Consider the following 21,672-nt stretch of genomic DNA (forward strand, 5'->3'; position numbering starts at 1 on the left):
GGTAAACAACCTGCTTCCCTATTTATAATGGTCTGGCCCTCTAGCAACTTCAGCGCGAAATTATAGCTAATTTGCCTATAAACATCAGGTGGTCATAATAATCTGGCCACTCAGTGTATATACATACAGTATATATTTACACATACATCATTTCCATATAGAGAGAGAAAGACTAAGACCACCTAAAAATCAAGATAATAGAATTGACCTAAATTAAAACAGTGGTTTTAGGCTTTGGGATCTATAACTACCTTTCACGTTCCCTATACTTTTCATTACTTTCTACTTTTTCTATAATAAACACATATTAAGCTTATGATTATTTTTCATGAAAATTTGGCCTAGATGAGGAGCACCTTATAAAAAGTAGTTAAATTCAAGCTTCAATTTATATTATTACTTAGAATTTACTGATAATTTTTTAAAGGAGGAAAATCTATAACTGAGTTATATCTTTCCCAACTAGCACAAAAAATACATGTTTCTTTTTAGTTGGTAAGAAGAATCTAACCTCTCTATTCTGAACTTCTTTTCAACTTACTAATATTCACATATCACATCTGTCAGCTTTACACAAGTCACTCCTAACCAGATGCTACAATCCATCATTCCTAACAATTTACCTCGACATATTGATTACTTTGCTCATCTCACTCTGTAGAACTAATCATCCCTACTTCATGCTTCTACAAATCCTTCCATTTTCTGTATTTTTCAGTCTATTTTTTAATTCTACTCCTCTGCACATTTTTCTGTTTACTTATATAACAAATACAGCTAACAGAAATTACATCCTTCTTATCTTTATGACTATCTTATGCTATCTTAAATTTTCCACTATTATTGGGTATACATACTACCATTACATTGGTATTAACTCTATTATCTGCAAGCCTCATGATTATCATTAGTAGAATGTTAGAATTTAGAATGCCTCAAAGTTCTTCACATTTTCTAGAATGATTCCATTTTCCAAACCCCCATTACTACCACATAAAAGTGGAAAAATAAGGAAAAGAGCAAGCAACTGATATATTTGAAACTACTAACAAGTGTATAGGGTTGACCAAAAATAGCAAGCAAACAAAAAAGTAAAATACATCTAGAACTTGGGAAAATCAGACATGTACACGTGCAACACACAAACAAAACACACACACAGGGCAGAGAGGGAAGAAAGAAATGCACAAGCAAATGTGCATAAGTGGAAAATGTACAATCCAGACAGTATGGACCACTGAAAATCCAGAAGATAAAAAACCACAGGCAGAGATAATCAAACAAGGATCTTCAATGGAGACCAGATTCACACAGTTCTAAAACAGTAGTTCTCAACCATTGAAGATATTGCTCCCCACCCCCCAAAAAAAGGATGTGTGGTAATGTCTGGTGTTGCAAATGGAAGATACTATTTGCATCTAGTGGGTAGAGGACAGGGATGCTGCTAACATCCTACAATGCATAGGACGGCACCCCAACAAAAATGAATTACTCAGCCCAAAATGTCAATGGTGCTAGAAGGAACTGTTGGAGTCCACAAAAGAGGCAGCACTTAACCAGGATGAAATATGAGTGAAAGAATAGTGGCTATAATACAAGTGTAATAAATCATAATAGGGATGGTGAAAGAATAGCAGGAAATAAGACTAATAGACATAACTACATAACTGAGTGCATACTGTGATGGGTTTACACTAGACATCTGATAGACCAAAGAGATAAAGAAAAATAGTTTATTATAATAACAAATATAAGAGAACTGAGGCACAAAATAGCAACATATTTGCTAAAATTGAAGTATAGACAGATGGAAACACTGATTTCCAGCAGTATGACAGTCTAGATACCTTAATACTGTTAGATACAATTTTTAAATTTTAGTGGGAAAAATCTGCTTTAATGAATTGCTTAGATAGCAAGAAAGTACAGTCTCCTCATAAGCTATGAACAAAACAAAGTAGAATAAGCAAACCCAGAAACCAAATTTTGTTCTGAGAGTAAGTGCCTAGCACTGGCAAAACTGGGCTTACCTTTTGGTGGCTGCACAAGGCTCCGGAAATAGACTCTAAAAAGTCTACCAAAGGGAAACGCACCTACATCATGTTTACAGCGAAAAAGTGCCAAAAAGATTTTTCTCCTATTACCTGTTTATAATCATACTTACCCCTCACCCCACCATTCCTAACCCCTGGAAACCTCTAATCTGTGTGATCCATCCCTATGATTTTGTGCTTTCAGGAATGTTTCATCAATTCTCTTGACACTTAATCACAAAGGGAAACCATCACAAAGGTTCTTATACTAAATTCACACTATGTATATAATCCAATAAGTCTCCTATGAAGATGTCATTAAAAGTGCTCTTAAACTGTTAGTGCCACAGGTATCTGTGGAAAGCATAGGCAAACTCTTGGTGAAAGAAAATAATTTCAATCCAGACCTCAAAATGTCCAACAACTTTCAAAAAACTCATTTCAAATGAAAAAAAAAAATGAAGTCAGAATATCAGACACAATGAATGACAGCCAATACAAACATGAGACAAATTAGACTGCAGATTCCTCAATTATTGGAAAGATTGTACAATAAGGATGTTTTGAGCAATAGAAATGCTTAAAATATACATATATGTATGGATTAAACAAAACTTCAAGAAATAAAAAACACTGGTAAAATGTTAGATTCAGTGTAAAAGTTAAACTGTATAGTCAATATGAAGAATTAGTAAGTGGAAAGAAAGACTCTTAAAACTTATCCAAAATGCAGTTAAGAGAGACAAAGAACGAAAATGTAAAAGCAGTTAAGAGATACAAAAAAATAGAATGAGGAGGTCTAACAAAACACTGCTGAAACTATCTGAAATGAAGAACCCTTTTTTAAATTGTCAATCCACTGCAGAAAAAAAATCTGTAAAATATAATAAAAGTGAATTTCTTTTTTTATAAACCATGTCCTTAGATGTCATGGTAATAATATCAAGTTGCTACAAAAAGTTTCTAAATGCTTGCTTTGAATTTCTGTCCTTAACTCATTACAGACCAATAAAGTCAGTTTGTAGATCAGCACTAATCTGAAGACCACACTTTGAGTAGCAATAATCTAAAATATAAATAGATCAACATTAGAAAAGAATGTTTAAAAGACTGTATAGGTAATATTTGAATAGATAATAGCTGAAAACTTTCCTAATTAATACAAGGCGCAGATAGACAGTCTAACAAGCAAGAAAACATCCACCACAACTATTGCAACACAATCCCAGATCAGCATTTTCTGTCATTTTAGAACTTGAACTGGATGACTGTAAATAAATAACATACAGCCAAGTGGACTTAGTAAAGAAAGTTAGTAGAGACCAAGCTTCAAGAGCTAATGATCTCCACTCCCAGTGGATTGGAAACACTGTTCACACAGCCAAAACTGTGTTTAGTCTATTTTCTAATGTGTAACTTTGTAAAACAAAAAGTTACAATTTTGTACTAGTAGAGGCTGAATATATTTTGAGTTATATTGAAATGAACCAGATTGCAAATTTCATTAACTGTCCTTTCAATGTGAGGTAAGCTATACTTTACTTATCAACTCTTCTAAGCCAGTGATTTTCAACCTTTTTCGTCTCATGGCACACATACACTAATTACTAAAATTCTGTGGCACACCAAAAAGTTAAGATGTTTTTTGCCGATCTGACAAAAAAAAAAGGTATAATTTTTATTCATTCACACCAGACTGTTGTATTGGCTGTTGTCATTTTTTTATTTGACAATCTAAGAGAAAAGAGGCCAGAGCTCCTGACTAAATTGTTAGGTATTGCATGTTTTAAAAATCCCTGTGGCACACTGGTTGAAAATAGCTACTCTAAAAGCAGAACAAATTCTTTTATTTCTAAATGCAGACCATTTAAAAGACCATGTTCAGATATCTAGCGAAAGCAAAGGTATATCCACCAAACCTACTTGGCAAAACAAATTATGGCATCACAATAACTTTATGGGATGCAGGTTTTACAACAGAACAAATATAATTATGGCTAAAAGCTTGGAAAATGAAAGAGCATGGTGAACAACATCAGAAAATATACCAAAAAAATATGTAAACTGTATGTAACAATATAAAAAGATATCCAAAATCTAATCAACTGCTGCTTCTTAGCATCATACCCCACGCCTATCATATGATATTGAAAGGACAATCACTAGGCATACATAACAAATAAACTAAATGAAATGATCATTTAACCTACCTAAAGCAGTGTTGCCAAATTCAAACGATTTACCAAGATTTAAAAAGTTTTACTTGCTCATTTAATCTTCATAAGATTCATATGTTGCTACCTCTAAGGATATGGAAAAGGAACTTAAATAGAGGGAAAAAACTGGGCTGAGAAATTTATACTTCCATCAGCTAAAAATAAATAACAGCTGAGCAAGGCAAAAATTGACATACATACGTAACCATGAAGAATCAAAAGTTCAAGCCATTTTTAAAAGCTCGGGGGCAAGTCCTTAAATAAGTGAAATTCTCTCCAAACTACTCCATAACTACATTGATTCAAAGTTAATGCCTGAGCAAATAAAAGACACAAAACATCTTAACTTGCTGGCTTAAAATAAAGATGGATGTAAGCTGGAAATTTATGGTTAAATTTGAAGGGGGGTGGGGAGGTCAAGACATTATTTTAGCCAGATACATGGTCTAGCTATGAGAATATGAGGCCTTATAATTTTAAATTTTGACAGCCCAAGTTTAATTAACCACCAACCCATTCCAAAAGGGTGCCTTTTGAGTTTTTACCCAAAGTTATAATCACATTTGTATGTATTCTTCTTAGCTGCTGCAAGTCTTCTTTGTGGAGAGAAAAATTCAGGCTTTAAAAAGATGCCTACATAGTTATATTTCAAGACCCAAGGGGAAAAAAGATACCTACATATATACACACATTCATATATAGAAAAAGTTCCCACAATTGTAAACTTTTCACTGGTACTTCCTGATTTCTACTTAAAACATGAAAGTGAATAAACAAGTTTTTAAGTAAGATACCACTAACATTAAAAATTAATGTACTTTTAAAATACATTTTTAAGTAAAAGCGAACTGCAAAGTTTTCTTATACCATCCATAATTTAAAAACCACAAAGCCAAAATTCTTTATCATAAACATTTGAAAATGGCTTAAAATTGCAGAGAGAGAAGTCTAGTAGTTCACCTCTGTATTTGTCAAAAGAGGAGTTGCATTTATTACAGGGAAACTCTAATAACTAAAATCACTGATATCTGAAGATTAACGTCTTAAGTCAGAGAATCATAAGCTTTCCCACAAAAACACCCCTAATAAACGCTCCAGGAGACAATGAACACATGCATATATAAGTCAGGGAATAGGACACAAAATTGCCAATAGTAATCATTAATTTTCTTTGGCACTGAGTATTATTTTAAAATAATTATATTAATTTGTCCCATTTCGTATGATCTCACTAAAATTCAATCTGAAAATAATGTAGCATGATTATATTAGTTCCTTGCGTAACAGTGCTTAAAAGGGTCTTGCCCTTCTGCTCACACCAGACCTTCAGGCCTTTGTTGGAGGAGCACACATTTTATACCTGAAGGAAAACTAATTTAATTAGTTTCTAGGTTTAATCAGCTATTCTTTTCCATCAACATTGAACACACCAAAAATCAACTTTACCTTTACACAAACACACACATAAACACACGTACACCATTAGTAAGCTGTTACTTTGAAACTTTTTAACATGTATTTCTTGAATAGTTCATCCTTAACATTTATTACATATTGTACTATAGAAAAATAATTGGTAACCATGTTATAGACAACTCTTTTTCAGCAATTAAGGATTAACTCTAGTACTAAATTGCAAATATTAGCAAGAAAATCAAATGGAGACAGTTCAGGCCTTGTTCTCACCTAATTAGGAAAATTATCTAAAAAGGTTATATGACATTTCAAATTCCATATAGTTAAGGAGTCGAGCTATTTATAATTATACATTTGAGCTTAAATTATCTTAAATTAAACTGAATTATTCTGAATTTAAATTATCTTTATGAATTTTATAATTGAGCCATTTTTGTAATTTGTATAAAATTAAAAAATTATATCTAATCTAAAATTTAAGAACTGCAGTTTTTTCAATAAAGTCATTCATTTTCAGTCACCTTTTGAATTGGATTGACATCTACATATAAAGAGATATAGGTTATTATTTTTGCATTTAAGTTCTCTCTAACAAAGGTAAATAAAAATCATTAACTTAAAGGTTATTTTAAGTTTTTAAATGTAAATTAGTGGGTTTTCTAAACTTTGGGATAATTTTTGGTAAATGCATTTTGTTTAAAAATTATAGACTTCTAGATAAATATAAATGCAATTTTAATTTATTTAATTTGAGATAATTAAATTCAAAGAAATCATAAGTAGTTATAATAACTTTTAATTACACTGTATTTGAGACACTTATTTTTATATCACTAAGAAAAAAATTATAGGTCACACACTATCTTCACTTTATTTTACTGTCAATGTATTTTATCAAAAACAGATCTTTTTGTTCTAAAAAGAATCTATTAGCTATAATACTGTATCGATTTTTCTCTTTAAGAACATTTATAAAAATTCACAGTTAAGTGTAACTTATTTAGAAATGTTAAAACTTGAAAATACATTTTATAAGTTAAGTTCCTAGAAGCACTTACATACCTAAATTTAATTTCCAAAATAGTTACTGAAAAAATTAAACTATTATACTCAAAGACTTTTATAACAACAATAAGAAAATCTATGCAACAAAACGTTTAAGTAGGAGAAATATTTCATTTTTTTGTTGAAGGCCCAATTATTCCTATATATTCTAATACGCATAATCAGGTAAAACCAAATAGACAGTGGTTGGAGTTCTTTATGATGGCTTTCACTTTTGTGAATTAAGTACAAATTTAGTGGTCAAGGACAGTCGGTGGAGCTTCTCTACAACTATACATGTAAACTAAACAAGAAATACATAAAAAACAGTTACACTCCTCTCTGTAAGAAGCCAAGCTAACTTCCTCGACAGGAAGAATTGAAAACAGCAAGTGTGTGCTCTACTAAGAACTATGAAATCTGAATGGTGATGAAGCTGTAAATAGAATTCATAGGTGAGCTGTTTTTTGATAAATTTTACAACTATAAAAGAAATAAATAGTAGATTGCCACTAGACCTGTCCAACAAGTAATGCTAAAAGGAGTCCGTAAGGCTAAATGAAAAAAAAAAACAAAACACAAAAAACAAAACTACAAAGTAACTCAAAACCATATGAAGAAATAAAGATTTCCAGTGAAGATAAATTCATGGAAAACATAAAGGCCACTATTATACTTTTGATTTGTAACCTCATTTTTCATTTAAGAAATTATAACTCGAGAGAGACCAAGATGGCGGCATAGGTAAACACCAGAGACTGCTGCCGCAAACAACCACTTCAAAAATACAACTAAAAGACGGAACGGACATCACCCAGAACCACAGGAAGGCTGGCTGAGGAGAGACTCTTCAACTAGAAGGAAAAATAACAGCACACCGAGGCTCAGAGGAGGCGCAGTGTGGAAAAAACTCAGGTGCGGAGGTGCGCGCGCAAAGCGGGCTGGTGGCTGAGAGCGCGGTTGTCGTTTTCGGTCAGGGGGAAAAAAAGAGGAAAAAGGCCACTATTATACTTTTGATTTTAATTTAAAAAAAAAAAAAAAGAAATTATAACTCTGTTACTGACATACAATGTATAAAGATGTAATTTGTAACAAGACAACATAAAAGATAGGAGAACTGAGGTATTTCAGGAGCAGAAATTTGTATGCTGTTGCAGTTAAGTTGGTATCCATTTCAACTACATTATTATAAATTTTAAATGTTAAGCCATCCTAATGGTAACCACACACAAAAAAAATCTAAAACTATACACAAAAAGAAATGTGGAAGGAATTAAAATGATTGACTACAAAGTTTAATTAAACACAAAAAAGACAGTAGAGAAAATGAGGGTCAAAAGGTATAAGACATACAGAAAACAAAAAACAAAATGGCAGAGGTGCTTCCTTATCAGTAATTACTATAATGTCAATGGAGAACACCCAACAGAATTAAAGAATAACTGATTCTACCAGTATAATAGTTGAAAACTTCAATCTTCTACTTTCAATAATGGAAAGAACATCTAGGAAGAAGATCAGTAACACAAAATAAGTCTCAATAATTTAAAAAGACTAAAATCATACAAAGTATATTTTCTGACCACATGGAATAAAGCTAGACATCAATAACAAAAGGAAATTTGTTGAAATTAATAGTCTTAAACAACCAATTGGTAAAAGTAGAAATCACAAGGGAAATCAGAAATTAGAGATAAACACAATAGAGGATCAACAAAACCAAAAGTTGTTCTTTTAGAATATCAATAAAATGGACAAAACTTTAGCTAGAAAAAAAATGAAAAAGAGAAGACACAAATAACTAAAAGCTTAAATAAAAGTGGAAACATTGCTATAGACCTTAGAGAAATGAAAAGTATTGTTAATAAAATACTGTGAACCAACTGAAGGCCAACAAATTAGATAACCTAGATGAATGAACAAATTCCTAGAAATACAAATTACCCAAAATAACTCAAGAAGAAATAGAAAAAATCTCAATGACTTAAACTACTAAAGAGATTGAATTCGTAACCAAAACCTCCCAAAGAAAAGTCCAGGACCATATGGCTTCACCAGTGAATTATACCAAACATTTAAAGAATTAACACCCATTCTTTCCAAGCTCTTCCAAAAAATTACAAAGAGGGAAATACTTAATAACCTATTTTATGCAGCCAATATTACCCTGATAAAAAGGACAGACAAAGCATCACATGAAAGGAAAACTACAGACCAACAAAGTTGTAGCAAATTAATCCAACAGCATTTTTAAGAGGATTATATACCATGATCTAAGTGGAATGCCAGGAATTCAACATAAGAAAATCAGTCAATGTAATACACATTAATAGAATGGAAGGGGGCGGGGCACAATCATACCAATTGATGCAGAAAATGCAGTTAACAATATCCAAATCACTCTTTCATAAAAAAATTAAAAGTTTAGAAAACTAGGAATTAAAGGAAACTTACTCAACATAAACAGCACTCAGGAAAAATCGACAACTAGTAGGATACTCAATGATGGAAGACTGAACTCTTTTCCCCTAAGATCAGGAAAAAGAATAGAATTCCTGTTTTTACCACTGCAATTTAACAATGTACTGTATGTTCTAGTCAGAGTAACTAGATCAGAAAATAAAAAAGCTTCCAAATTGGAAAAGAAGTAGTAAAACTATCTCTATTCAAAAATGAAATAAAGCCACTATAGCTAATAAAGAATTTCTACAATGTTGCAAGGTACAAAATCAACACCAAAAAGAAAAAAAAATCAGTTGTGATTCTATATAATTGCAATGAACCAAAAAGGAAATTAAGAAAGCTCTTTCATTTATAAAAGCCTCTAAAAGAATAAAATACCTAGAAATAATTTAGTCAAAGAGGTAAAAGATACATACACTGAAAATTACAATAGACTGCTTAAATAAATTAAAGTCAACTTAAATAAATAAAAGACATTCCATGTTCATGGATAGAAAATTTAATATTGTTAAGATGGCAATACTACCCAAAGAGATCTACAGATTCAATGCAATTCTTATCAATTTCCAACAGACTATTTTGTAGAAATAGTAAAGCCTATGCTAAACCATACAGTTTATTTTAGAGGCGATTAAAATGTTCAAAAATCAATTGTAGTGATGGTTGTACAACTCTGAGTATCATAAAGCCATTGAATTGTAACTTTCAGAGAGGAAGAGTGAGAGAGATGGAAACATCAATGATGAGAGAGAATTACTAATCCGCTGCCTCCTGCACACCCCCCACTGGGGATCGAGCCTGCAACCGAGGCATGTGACCTTGACCGGAATTGAATCCGGAACCCTTCAGTCCGCAGGCCAAGCTTTATCCACTGAGCCAAACCAACTAGGGCAAATTGTATACTTTCAAAAAAGTGGATTGTTTAGTATGTGAATTATGTCTCAAAAAAGCTATTTAAAAAATGCAGAGAGTTCTCCCTCATTCTGATATTCTATCTTTACTCTCTTACTCTCTTCATAGATCCCATCCCCTAAAATGAATTAAATTATACCCTTGTCTAGCTGATATCTCCTAAATCTTTGTCATCAGCCTTGACTTTCCTCCTTCCAGACCTGAACTTCCCCACTTCCCTGCTACATGCATGACAGAAGGTGTCACAACAGTCCCAAAGTTCAAATGTGTTTTCCTATTTCAGTATACATTGTCTCAGCAAACTGGTCCTAGTCCCGCATCTATATATATAAAAGCCTAAGCGACCATTACGACCAGATGACCGGACGACTGGCTGGTAGCTATGACACGCACTGACCACCAGGGGGCAGATGCTCAATGCAGGAGCTGCCCCCTGGTGATCAGTGCGCTCCCACAGGCAACATCCCGCGGCCAGCCAACCTCCCGCAGTCCCTCCCTCCGGCCAGCCCCGATCAGGACTGGGCGAGACATTGCTGATCGGTCCCAATCACCAGCCAGGCCAAGAGACCCCTCCTGTGCACAAATTCATACACTGGGCCTCTAGTCTATAATAATAAAAGCGTAACATTCTTATTAGGCCGGACAGCCGAACGACCTTCTGGACGTCCTTCCGGACGAAGCCGCTGCAGCAGGGGCCGGGGCAGAGGCAGTTAGGGGGGATCAGGCAGGCAGGGGAGCAGTTAGGGGCAATCAGGCAGGCAGGCGAGTGGTTAGGAATCAGCGGTCCCAGACTGTGAGAGGGATGTCCAACTGCCGGTTTAGGCCCAATCCCGGCAGCTGAACATCCCCCGAGGGATCCCGGATTGCGAGAGGGTGCAGGCTGGGCTGAGGGACCTCCCGATACCCCCCAAGCACAAATTTCGTGCACCAGGCCTCTGGTTCTACATAATAAAAGCCTAATATGTTAAGTGTCCAGTCATCCAGTTGGCCATTCAACCAATCAAAGCGTAATATGCTAATGATATGCTAAGGCCACTCAACTGTTTGCTATGACGTGCACTGACCACCAGGGGGCAGACACTCCAACCAGTAGGTTAGCTTGCTGCTGGGGTCCGGGTGATCGGGACTGAGCGAGACAGGCCAGACACGCCCTGGAACCCTCCTACAGTCCCTCCCCAGCTGGCCAACCCCCCATGTCCCTCTCCGGCCCCAATAGTGCACCAGTGGGGTCCCTCAGCCTGGCCTGCCCCCTCTCGCTATCTGGGACCCCTCGGGAGATGTCACAGTGCCGGTTTTGGCCCAATGGCGGAACGACCAGTCGCTATGACATGCACTGACCACTGGGGTCAGATGCTCAGCCCAGGCGCTGCCCCTTGGTGGTCAGTGCACTCCCACAGGGGAAGTGCTACTCAGCCAGAAGCTGGGCTCACTGCTGGCGAGTGCAGTGGTGGTGGCAGGAGCCTCTCCCACCTCCGCGGCAGTGCCAAGGATGTCCGACTGATGGCTTAGGCGCGCTCCTGGACTACAAGAGGGTGCAGGCCAGGCTGAGGGGCCAACCCTCCCTTCCCCAAGTGCACAAATTTCGTACACGGGGCCTCTAATAATAGTAACTCTGGTATCTAGCCCTCACTACCACCTACTCCACCTCCCACATTCAGTCAGTCACCAACTCCTGTCAGTTATACCTCCCTCCATAACATCTTTCCTTCTTTTCCTTTCAGCTAAACAAGTCATTAATTCAAAACATCACAATTTCCTTTTCTTCAATCCCCCTTCTAGCATTATATTCCCAAATAGGGTCAAGAAATTCAATGTAATATGTACCATACTTCCCCTTCTCAAAACCCCTCAGTAGCTGCCCACCTTCTACAGAATAAAATTCCACCTCTCCACAGCTTCATCTTCAAAATCTTCTATAAAGTTGATTCAACCCACCTACCTAATGTCACTTCTTATGTTATTCTTGAGCCCTAAATGACAACCTCCCAAAGGCACTTATCATTCCTTTAGCACACCAAGGCTTTCTCACCAGGTGCTTTTTCTTAGCACTTTCTCCACTTAACTAAATTCCTCATCCTCGGAGAGCTATGCTCCTTTATTATTCTCTCAAAATATAATTTTCCTCAAGTCTAAGATGCCATCAAATTGTAAGACATGTGCCAATTTTAGAAACATTGAAATGAGTAAAAAATATATGCCTTTGAGTAAAATACAGTAAATATCTTCTTCCTCTACATTCCCTCAATATAGTATTTGTGTCTCTCTTTAACTTATTTCTTAGGCCTTGGATTATGACTTAATGTCTGTAGAGCAGAGGCTCCTTAAGGACAAAAACTCTGTCTTGCTCATTTATGATACAGTAGAAATCCCACTAGAGAATGAGTAAGACAACCCAGATGAGATTTTGTAAAGAAAGAAAGAAAATAGCACTAATAATAACATCAATCTCACATTTATTATCAGAATAAATTAGAAATATACATTAAAATCAATGTGTAAAGTGAATCTTATTCAAATGCAGGATTTTGGTATTTTAAAAGATATATTTACTAAAATTAAATGTCACACTGCAAATCTGTCACTCTTCAATATCAGAAACTACATTAAGGAATACAGGAAATTTTTCTCAAGGAAATGACTGCACCCCATGACATTTCAGGAACATAGCAGTCACTGGCTGCAGGAGAGCAAAGCACCCTGCCAGCACTCCCGAGCGCACTAGATGATAACGGCCGATTCCCATGCCTGCTTCTGGAGAGCATGGTCTCTGACCCTAGAAGAGGGATTCTCAGAGAACAAGTAACAATATAGAGAGAGGCATGTGTAATGTGAAAACAAAATAGCATCAAAGTGCGGCATGGATAGAAGGCACTTAGATGAAATGAATGACTCTAAGACATAAAGACACTCTGAAAGCTTATGTCTACCCTCTATTACCTGGACTAGTCTAATATCCTCTTAATAGGTCTCCTACCTCTAGACAGCACCCTCATCTTCCACATTTATGGAAAAGCACAGCCAAAACAAAAGTAATCAGGCCACTCCACTACACCTTCAATAACTCCCTATAAGTTTGCGAAGAAAAATAACCTGGCCTCTTCCTGGCTCCCAGCCCCATTTTATGAGCCAAACTTGATGCTCCAGCAATGGTGATTAAAATTTCTTATACATGCTTTAAGCTCTTTTAGGTTTTTGAACCTTTGCTCAAGCTTTTCCTTCCAGAATTGCCCCTTCCACTTCTCTTTATCAATCTTTTAAAGCTTAGCTCACATTTTCCAACTCCTGAAAGTATTCCATCAACTACAAGACTGGGTTAACTGCTCCTTTCTTGAGTTCCTACAAAAACATGTCCCCATCTCTAACTTATCACACATTCTATTAAAATTTTAAAATTGAGAGTCCTTTAAAAAATAATAATAAAGTCTTCCAATAGACCGTGAGTATCACAAGACCAAAAAACCAAGTGTTTTCAACTTTGTAGTCATTTACCTAATATAGTGCCACTCAGTAAATGTTTTAACTGAACTGAGATGCTGATTTTAATACTGGTTTTTAAGGAGTATCCATTGTGCAAAAAGAAGAAGAATCAAGAGGCTTTTTTGATTGTTTATTTATTTGTTTGGGGGTATTTCAAGAGAAGTCTTCTTTCTGGCTAATGCTACACAAGTGCACAAGTATATTAATTAATACTAGAGACCCAGTGCACGAAATTCGTGCACAGGTAGAGTCCCTAGGCCTGGCCAGCAATCAGGGCCGATTGGGGCCTTCCTTCCCCAGGCTTCTGGCTGCCGGCCAGGGCCTTCCCTCGTTCCGCGCCACCCCCTGGTGGTCAGCACACATCATAGCGAGTGGTTGACCTCCCAAACTCCCAAGGGGACAATTTGCATATTAGCCTTTTATTATGTAGCAGTGGTTCTCAACCTTCCTAATGCCGCAACCCTTTAATACAGTTCCTCATGTTGTGGTGACCCCCAATTTCATTGTTATAAATTGAACATAATTAAAGCATAGTGATTAATCACAAAAACAATATGTAATTATATATGTGTTTCCCAATGGTCTTAGGCGACCCCTGTGAAAGGGTCGTTCGACCCCCAAAGGGGTCGCAACCCACAGGTTGAGAACTACTGTTATATAGGATTACACACGAGCAACATAGTTGTTGAGCTAGTCAACTAAATGCTTTCAGATGCATTTTTCGGGCTTATCATAGGCAACTGCAATTTCCAAGCAACCTTGCCCTCTGGCTTCCAGGAAGATTTGGCTGGTGGGGAGGCACTCAGGGGTGATAGAAGGCAGAAGAGGGAGAAGCCAGAGTATTTCTCTTCACTCTCCCTACTTCCTGACACATCCTTGGCAGAAGCTTTATAACTCCATTTCCCTCCAGGAGTCCTGCCCTCTGAGGTCCCAGACCCCACCATGAAGTCTCAACTATGGCTCTAGCTCCCCTCCCACTCTCAGCCCTGGCTTTTGTACTCTGGTCATACCAGCTTTTCTCATCTTCCCCCAGCCCTAATGGTATCATTATTAATATTTGGTTTGTCTCATAGTCCAGTTAGCTTCTCAGCAATTACCTGTGCAATCAGTTCCTGGATTAACTTTCCTCTGATACAAGTCCTACTGTGGTTACTGTCTTCTGGATGGATCCAGGCTGATTCTGTTTTTAACTGCCATTTAAAATAGACTGAATTAGACACACCTCAGCATATGTATAAAAACTTTTAATCTTGAAAAAAGCTTATTACACAAAAAATATTGTTCTGAATACAGATAAAGGGATGGGGGAAAGAACCATACATTAAATTTGTAAAAATAAAGAATATAAAATTTTATTCATACCAAAGTGTTCCTCACTGCAATGAAGTCTTTCCTCAGCTGCAATGTTTGCCTGAATTAAGTCAATCACTTATAATAAAAATGTCATTTTTTAAAAACTTATTTAGTAGAGGGGAAAATTGGAAGGATTATGGGAGTTGGAGTCACTGTAGGCCAAGACATCTGTTCAAAGGGAAAAAAATGTTTAAGACCTCCTGTCACTGACTTATTCAAACCCACAAAATTCAGTCCTTTTTCAAGACAAATCCAACTACACTAATCAGTTAAAAAATATACCTTTAACCATTAATATTATTTCATACATTTTTTAAAAGGTCATAAAATGTTAAAGTTGAAAAGAATTACTTTAAACATAAGGAATAAGGGCACAATTTATAAACAGTTCAGTGTTAACAACTGATTATTACAGGACTTTTCAACTCCCCTTTCCTGTAATCATTACATGAAATTCTTTAAATAAATTAGTCTAATAAAATAATTCAGCAATCACTCACCATCCATAAAATATTTCAGAAAATGAAACATTCCAGAGTAGAAAAAATATCTATTAGTTGTTTTTAATTTCTGAATGAACAGTATTTCTTAGCCACTAAATTAGTCGTTCTTTTTTAATATTTTTGTATTGATTTCAGAGTGGGAGAGAGAGGAATAGAAACATCAATGATGAGAGAGAATCATTGATCGGTTGCCTCCTGCACGCCCCACAATGAGGACCGAGCCTGCAAACAGCGCATATGCCCTGACCGGGAATCAAATCATGACCTCCTGGTTCATAGGTCAAAGCTCAACCACTGAGCCACACCAGTCAGGCTAGTTGTTCTTGATCACAGAAAAATACCATTAGACAATGATCCCAAAACTAAAGCAAAAGGTCAATTTAAGATTACAGACTTGAAAGACAGATATGTAAAGAAAGAGGGGCCTGAGGTTAGTAAGGACAAGCATTTCCTGAGCAACTACACACTGCTAGGCAGTTTATGTAAAGTACTTACTTAAAACCTCACAGTGAGGAAATGGAAATCCAAAAAGGTTACATAGTTTTTCCAAGCAACCAACCTAACTAGCAAACAGCAGAAGTAAGATTTGGGTTCAGTTTTGTCTGGTTCTTTCTTGCTGTCTCTGAAGCAATGTTCCCGTGAGTGATTTTAAGCTAACGATGAACCAGAGAATTACTTTAAAAAAATACAAAGGTTAAAAGGACAAGACAATCTTTAGCCAGTATTTTAAACAGTAATTATTATCAAACACACACATTTTTGCATAAATATTTGTTTAAGTATAAAGAGAACTTTACTTAGTACCTATTATGTCAACCTCTGCAAATAAACCAATTACAAGGACCTATCTCAAAAGCTTGTAAGTAATTACCAATTAATAAACATTTCTCACTGATTCAAAAGCTCTAAAATGAGATTAGCATCTCCAAGACACATCCAGCCTACTCCCCTCACTTTGTACATGACTTATTATCATATGCTGATAGAATAGCCCTATCAGATCTTGTTGATTAATTATTCCGCCTAGTTGTCTGATTAATGTCTGAAAACTCAGAGGAAAGTGAGTTATTATCCTAGCCCCTTTGTGCAAATTTGACATTTGTTTTCTACCTGCTATGTGGTCAACAATATCCTCTATATTAGTTCTTTTAAAAAAAAAAAAAAAAAAAAAAGCCCGCTCTACTGAAATAATACACTTTATGTCACAGCTTGGTACATGCATTCATGTAAGAAAAAAACTAGGTTGCTTTTGTTTTAACCTTATCAGGGTTTGTAATACTGTTATAGGATGTGAAGATACGACTGTATCTAAAAATCTTTGGTTCTGCAAAAAAGTCAAACTAGAGCATGGAAGAAATTTATCAATAAACCCTAATAAACAGACTATAATAGTAATTTCTATTCCTATAAGGAATGACTTTGATTCACATAGAGTTTGATATCATGAAATAACACAAAATATAAAAAATTTAAAGATAAAAAGAAAAACAGGCTCATTCCACTTTAACCTATAATTTTTCTGATAGTACAACCACTAGTTAAAAAGAAATTACCAGCTTGTGAAATATAAACTAAAGCTCAAAATATAAAATAAAGTCAAACGTAAACAAGAAAAAAAATGTCTATGTGGTTTTTTTTACTAAGGCAAATATATCAACTTAGAAAGTATAATCTTAATGTTCTTTAAAGTTTGTGATTACAAGGGATTACTTCCAAGATCAAAAGCAGTACAATATAGATACCAATATCATATGACCTAACTGCACAAAAAATTGCTGTTGCTCAATTTCTGCGTAACAGGTATGTCTGAAGTAAATCAAGAAAATTATAACAAGATGCTTAATAGGAAGCATTTGTGCATGTATGTATTTAGACAAACTTGTGTCACTATTTTTTTTAAAATATATTTTATTGATTTTTTACAGAGAGGAAGGGCGAGGGATAGAGAGTCAGAAACATTGCTGAGAGAGAAACATCAATCAGCTGCCTCCTGCACACTCCCTACTGGGGATGTGCCCGCAACCAAGATACATGCCCTTGACAGGAATCGAACCTGGGACCCTTGAGTCCACAGGCCGAAGCTCTATCCACTGAGCCAAACCGGTTAGGGCTTGTGTCACTATTTTTATCCAAATTATTTTTAAAGTACTTGATTGGAGATCAAGGAACTTCTTGAAAGATTTGAAATGCCTGATTTGTTTTCAGTAGTTGTCTCTATAACCTGAATAAACTAAAAAGCTACAAATACAACTTATTATTGTAACCAACATTCTAAAAATGATGTCAAGCCTTGCCTAAATGGCTCAGTTGTTTGGAGTGTGGTCGCATGCAGCGAAAGGTTGAAGGTTCAATTCCAGTCAGGGCACATACCTAGGTTGTAGTTTTGATCCCTGGTCAGGGAGTGTATAGGAAGCAACCGATAGATGTTTCTCTCTCACACTGCTGCCTCTTTCTCTTTCCCTCTCTTTCTCTCTTTCCCTTCCTCTCTCTAAAATCAATTTATAAGACTTTAAAAAATATAAATTAAATAAATAAAAATGATGTCAAGTTGCAAAGTTATAAATTACTGAATTGTCTTCGTTATATAACTAGAGGCCCAATGCACGAAATTCATGCAAGGGTCTTGGCCCCGGTCCCCGCCCACAGCCACCACTCACCGCCGCCATGGCCTAGGGCCTCTGCCACCTCTGCCGCAGCCCCCGCCCACTGCAGCTTTGTCCGGAAGGAAGGATGTCCAAAAGACACCCTTCTAATTAGCATATTACACTTTTATCATTATAGATTTTTTAAATTTTGCTATGATAATAAGAAGTGTGGTTTAAAAAATGCAATCAGCTAACATATTCCACATAGTTATCACTATTAAATGAGGTAAATGTCTGGATGTTAAATAAAGAATAACAAACTAATAATTTGTAAGGTGTACAAGTAATTCTACTTCATAAAAGATTCTAATTCATGTCTTGACAACAAACAACAAAAAGTAGAGAAAAGAAAATCTAGGTCTAAATATTTTACAGATATTAGTATCTTTGATTCAAATAGCAATAGAGTGCTCTGATAGCTCATACTTTAAATTATTGGATGCCAACAAATATATTTAACTTCTGAAAACGAAAGAATAAAGTTTTAAGTTCATACTTTATAACCATTTTCTGAATTAAATTCCTAAAGTATTCAGGTGTAGAGTATTAACTGTCATCATAAACTTCAATTTCAGGAGATAGAAATAGTGTGTGTGTGTGGGTGGTGGTGGTGGTGGTGGTGGTGTGGTGGTGGTGTGGTGGTGGTGGTGGTGATAGTGGTGGCTGGCAATCTTTTTAACTTTCTAAAGAATGCGAAGCTATGTAACCTATACGCAGAATACACAGATGACCTAATGCAAAATTAACCACCAAGGCAACAAATCTCATTCTGACAATTTCTTAAAGTCAAAAAAGTTTATCATTATTATAAGTATCTATAACTCTTCAACATTAAAAGTAACAATTTCAAATTCCTGCCCAGATTCAATTCATTTTTCTGTGTTACTCAGAAATCCAATAACAGCCACAGACCGTACTCACTGCTTTTTACAAACATTACTCTATTTCCCATGATACCTGGTAAAGTAGTCTTATTCCTATTTTACAGATGAGAAACTAAGTATCTGAAAGGGTAAGTCACATGACCAAGACTGAATTACTAAATGATAGAGCCAGATTTTAACCCAGGTCCATCTAACCAACTTTAAGATCTGTTTGCTCTTACATCATTCTAAACTACCATTAATGGGTTAAAAAAAATTTTCCCCACTATTTTTCCCCCAGAAATTTGTATTGGGGACTGGGGGATGAGAATAAAGTCATCATCTCCAGGAGTCATTTTTGCAAATACCAAGACACAATTTTCTCCAAATTCTTCTTGGCTTGACTTTTAATATTTCAAATAAAAATATTAAAATTATATCACTGATAGAGCAAGACTTAAAGGCATGCATTAATCACCATAAAAGATGCCCTACAACACTGAAGATTCTGAACAAAGATCCAAAACTTGGAGTAATATATCAGTACAACTGTATCTCTGTTTACTAAGTATAAACACAACAATTTTCTAAGAATAGAATAACTATGTGAAGCTAAGATTTGCTTTGTTATATTAATTAGAATCCTTCATTCTAAATACTAGAACAAACCAGAAAGTATATCAACCTATACATTTACAATCAGAGAATAATATTTTACAATTCTGCCTGAAAATGTTATTATTTCACCATTATTCTTGAAATGTATTTTCACTGGGTAGAAAATATTAAGCTGGCAATTTTTTCCCCAGCCCAGTGAGATTATGAAACCACTGTTTTCTGGCTTCCCTTTCTGTTCCTAGAGCAGTCAGCTATCAGTATAACTGCAATGTTTAGGTAATCTGTCTTTTGTTCTCTGCCAATTTTTAAGATAATCTTCTTGTTGCTGGTGCTCTCCATGTTACTATGATGTGTATCTAGATGTGAATTTCCTTTTAAATATTCTGCTTGTGGTTCTCTGAATTTCTTAAATTCATGGACTGGTATTTTTCATCAGCTCTAAGAAATTCTCAGCTATTACTTCTCCAAACATTGCCTCCTTTCTTATTATTTCTCACTTCTACAATTAGAAAACTGATGAAATACTCTCAGGCTTTCTCATTTTATGTTCTATATATCTTAATGTCTTTCTTTTTATACATTTCCTTGTCTTTTTGTGCTACATTCTGGATAATGTCTTCTTTCCTATGTCCAGTTCATTAATTCTCTTTAGCTGTATTTTATCTACCATTAACTATAACCACTGAGTTTTTCATTTTAGTTATTGTATTTTTTTAATTCTAGTTTTATTCAGGTCTTTTTCAAATCTGTTTTAAACTTCCTATTCTCTGCAGATATTTTTCATCTTTTTTTAACCATAAAAAACAGTTGTTTTATACCAGTAATCTTTGTCTGATAATTCCAAAATCTGAAGTTTTAGGGGTCTATGTCCATCTACTGTTCCTGCTGCTTCTTACTACTCATAGTGTCTTGTTACCTAACATGCTTGGTTATACTTTACTGTGAACTAATTCTTTGGAAGATTATTTGTGGGAATTCCTAGGACCTAAGATAAAAATGTATCCTACCTGAAAGGACTTTCATTTGTTTCTGCCAAGGACCTAAAACCATTTTAAATTCACAACTTGAGGCTTTTTTTGGACTAACAGGTAATGCTAAATTTGAGCCACAAGTCAAGAGGGAAAGCCTGCTTAGGAATAGGTATTTTTTTCATGTCCAAAGCAACTATTCATACAGGCTCCTATAAGCAAGAGCATAGGAAGGGTTTTAATCTTGGTTTGCGCATACTCTATGGGCATTGCTCTTTGGAGTTCCAATTTCATAGGAAAGGTATTTCCTATCAGACTCAACTCCTTGGGCGTTTCTGGGCGTTAATTTCTATACAAATATGTGCCTTGTGAGGTTTTCAAAACAAAGGCAAAGTTCCCTAAAATGTGACAAATACCCTCAAAGGAAAGCAGTTTTAATATTCTGCTTACTTCTCTGAATTCCTGTTTTCGTGTAGATTTTGGCCTGGTAATTTCTTACTATCACATTAGCTCTTAAGGAGAAAAAAAAATTATTTTAGCATTTCTTATTCTTTTCAGGTAACTGTTTTGTCCATATAACCTAGCTGACCATATTCTACTGTTTTCAATTTTAAAAGGTTTCTTTCATTTTTTGCATAAGTCTAACACTGACAGCAATTTGCCTTTATTCAACATGATTCACTGTCGAAGATAGAATTTTTCCAAATCCCAAAACAGATCAATTCCATTGTGTTGTAAGACTATTAAGAGATGAGTAAGATTCTGAAATTAATTCCCCAAAACACAGCCTGTATTACTTCTATAAAATTTCTTGGCCTGTGATTGTTTTACCCCACTTGCAGTATGTGTGTATACAAAATCTGTATTTCAAACTACTGGAAGATTGGCCAGAGTGGTAAAACAAGACAAATAAGAGAGAACTGAGTTTAATCTTGTTTTTGCCAAGAAACAAAATCATAAAGATAAAGAGGTACATAAAAATTGAACAATTCTTCACAATAATTTTTTAAATGTATAAGAAGAATTTAAAAATAAAATTAGGAATATTGGCTATATATAATAGGCAAGGAGCGCTTGAGAAATCAATAAGAAAAAAACTTCCCCAAAATTAGACAAAGGACTTAAATAGGCATTGAAGAAATAATAAAAGCAATCTGTCAA

At 35.3% G+C, this 21,672-nt stretch overlaps 1 protein-coding gene across 11 annotated transcripts in view; it reads right to left on the bottom strand.

The window, feature by feature from the left end:
• The window catches only part of TBC1D5 (TBC1 domain family, member 5), a 425,203-nt gene that overhangs the window by 393,176 nt on the left and 10,355 nt on the right, over window positions 1-21,672 (bottom strand). For 8 of the 11 annotated variants that reach the window (XM_014537574.1, XM_014537564.1, XM_014537569.1 and 5 more), the window contains exon 2: window positions 14,659-14,751. The exons of 2 other annotated variants lie outside the window; for them this stretch is intronic. The gene's annotated coding sequence lies outside the window, so the exon portion shown is untranslated. Of the gene's footprint in view, window positions 1-9,163; window positions 9,238-14,658; window positions 14,752-21,672 lie in introns of all 11 variants that reach the window. One more of the 11 variants, XM_014537567.1, reaches the window with a different exon arrangement.

The sequence above is a fragment of the Myotis brandtii genome, unplaced genomic scaffold (genome assembly GCF_000412655.1).
Source record: "Myotis brandtii unplaced genomic scaffold, ASM41265v1 scaffold18, whole genome shotgun sequence".
NCBI classification, from domain to species: Eukaryota; Metazoa; Chordata; class Mammalia; order Chiroptera; family Vespertilionidae; genus Myotis; species Myotis brandtii.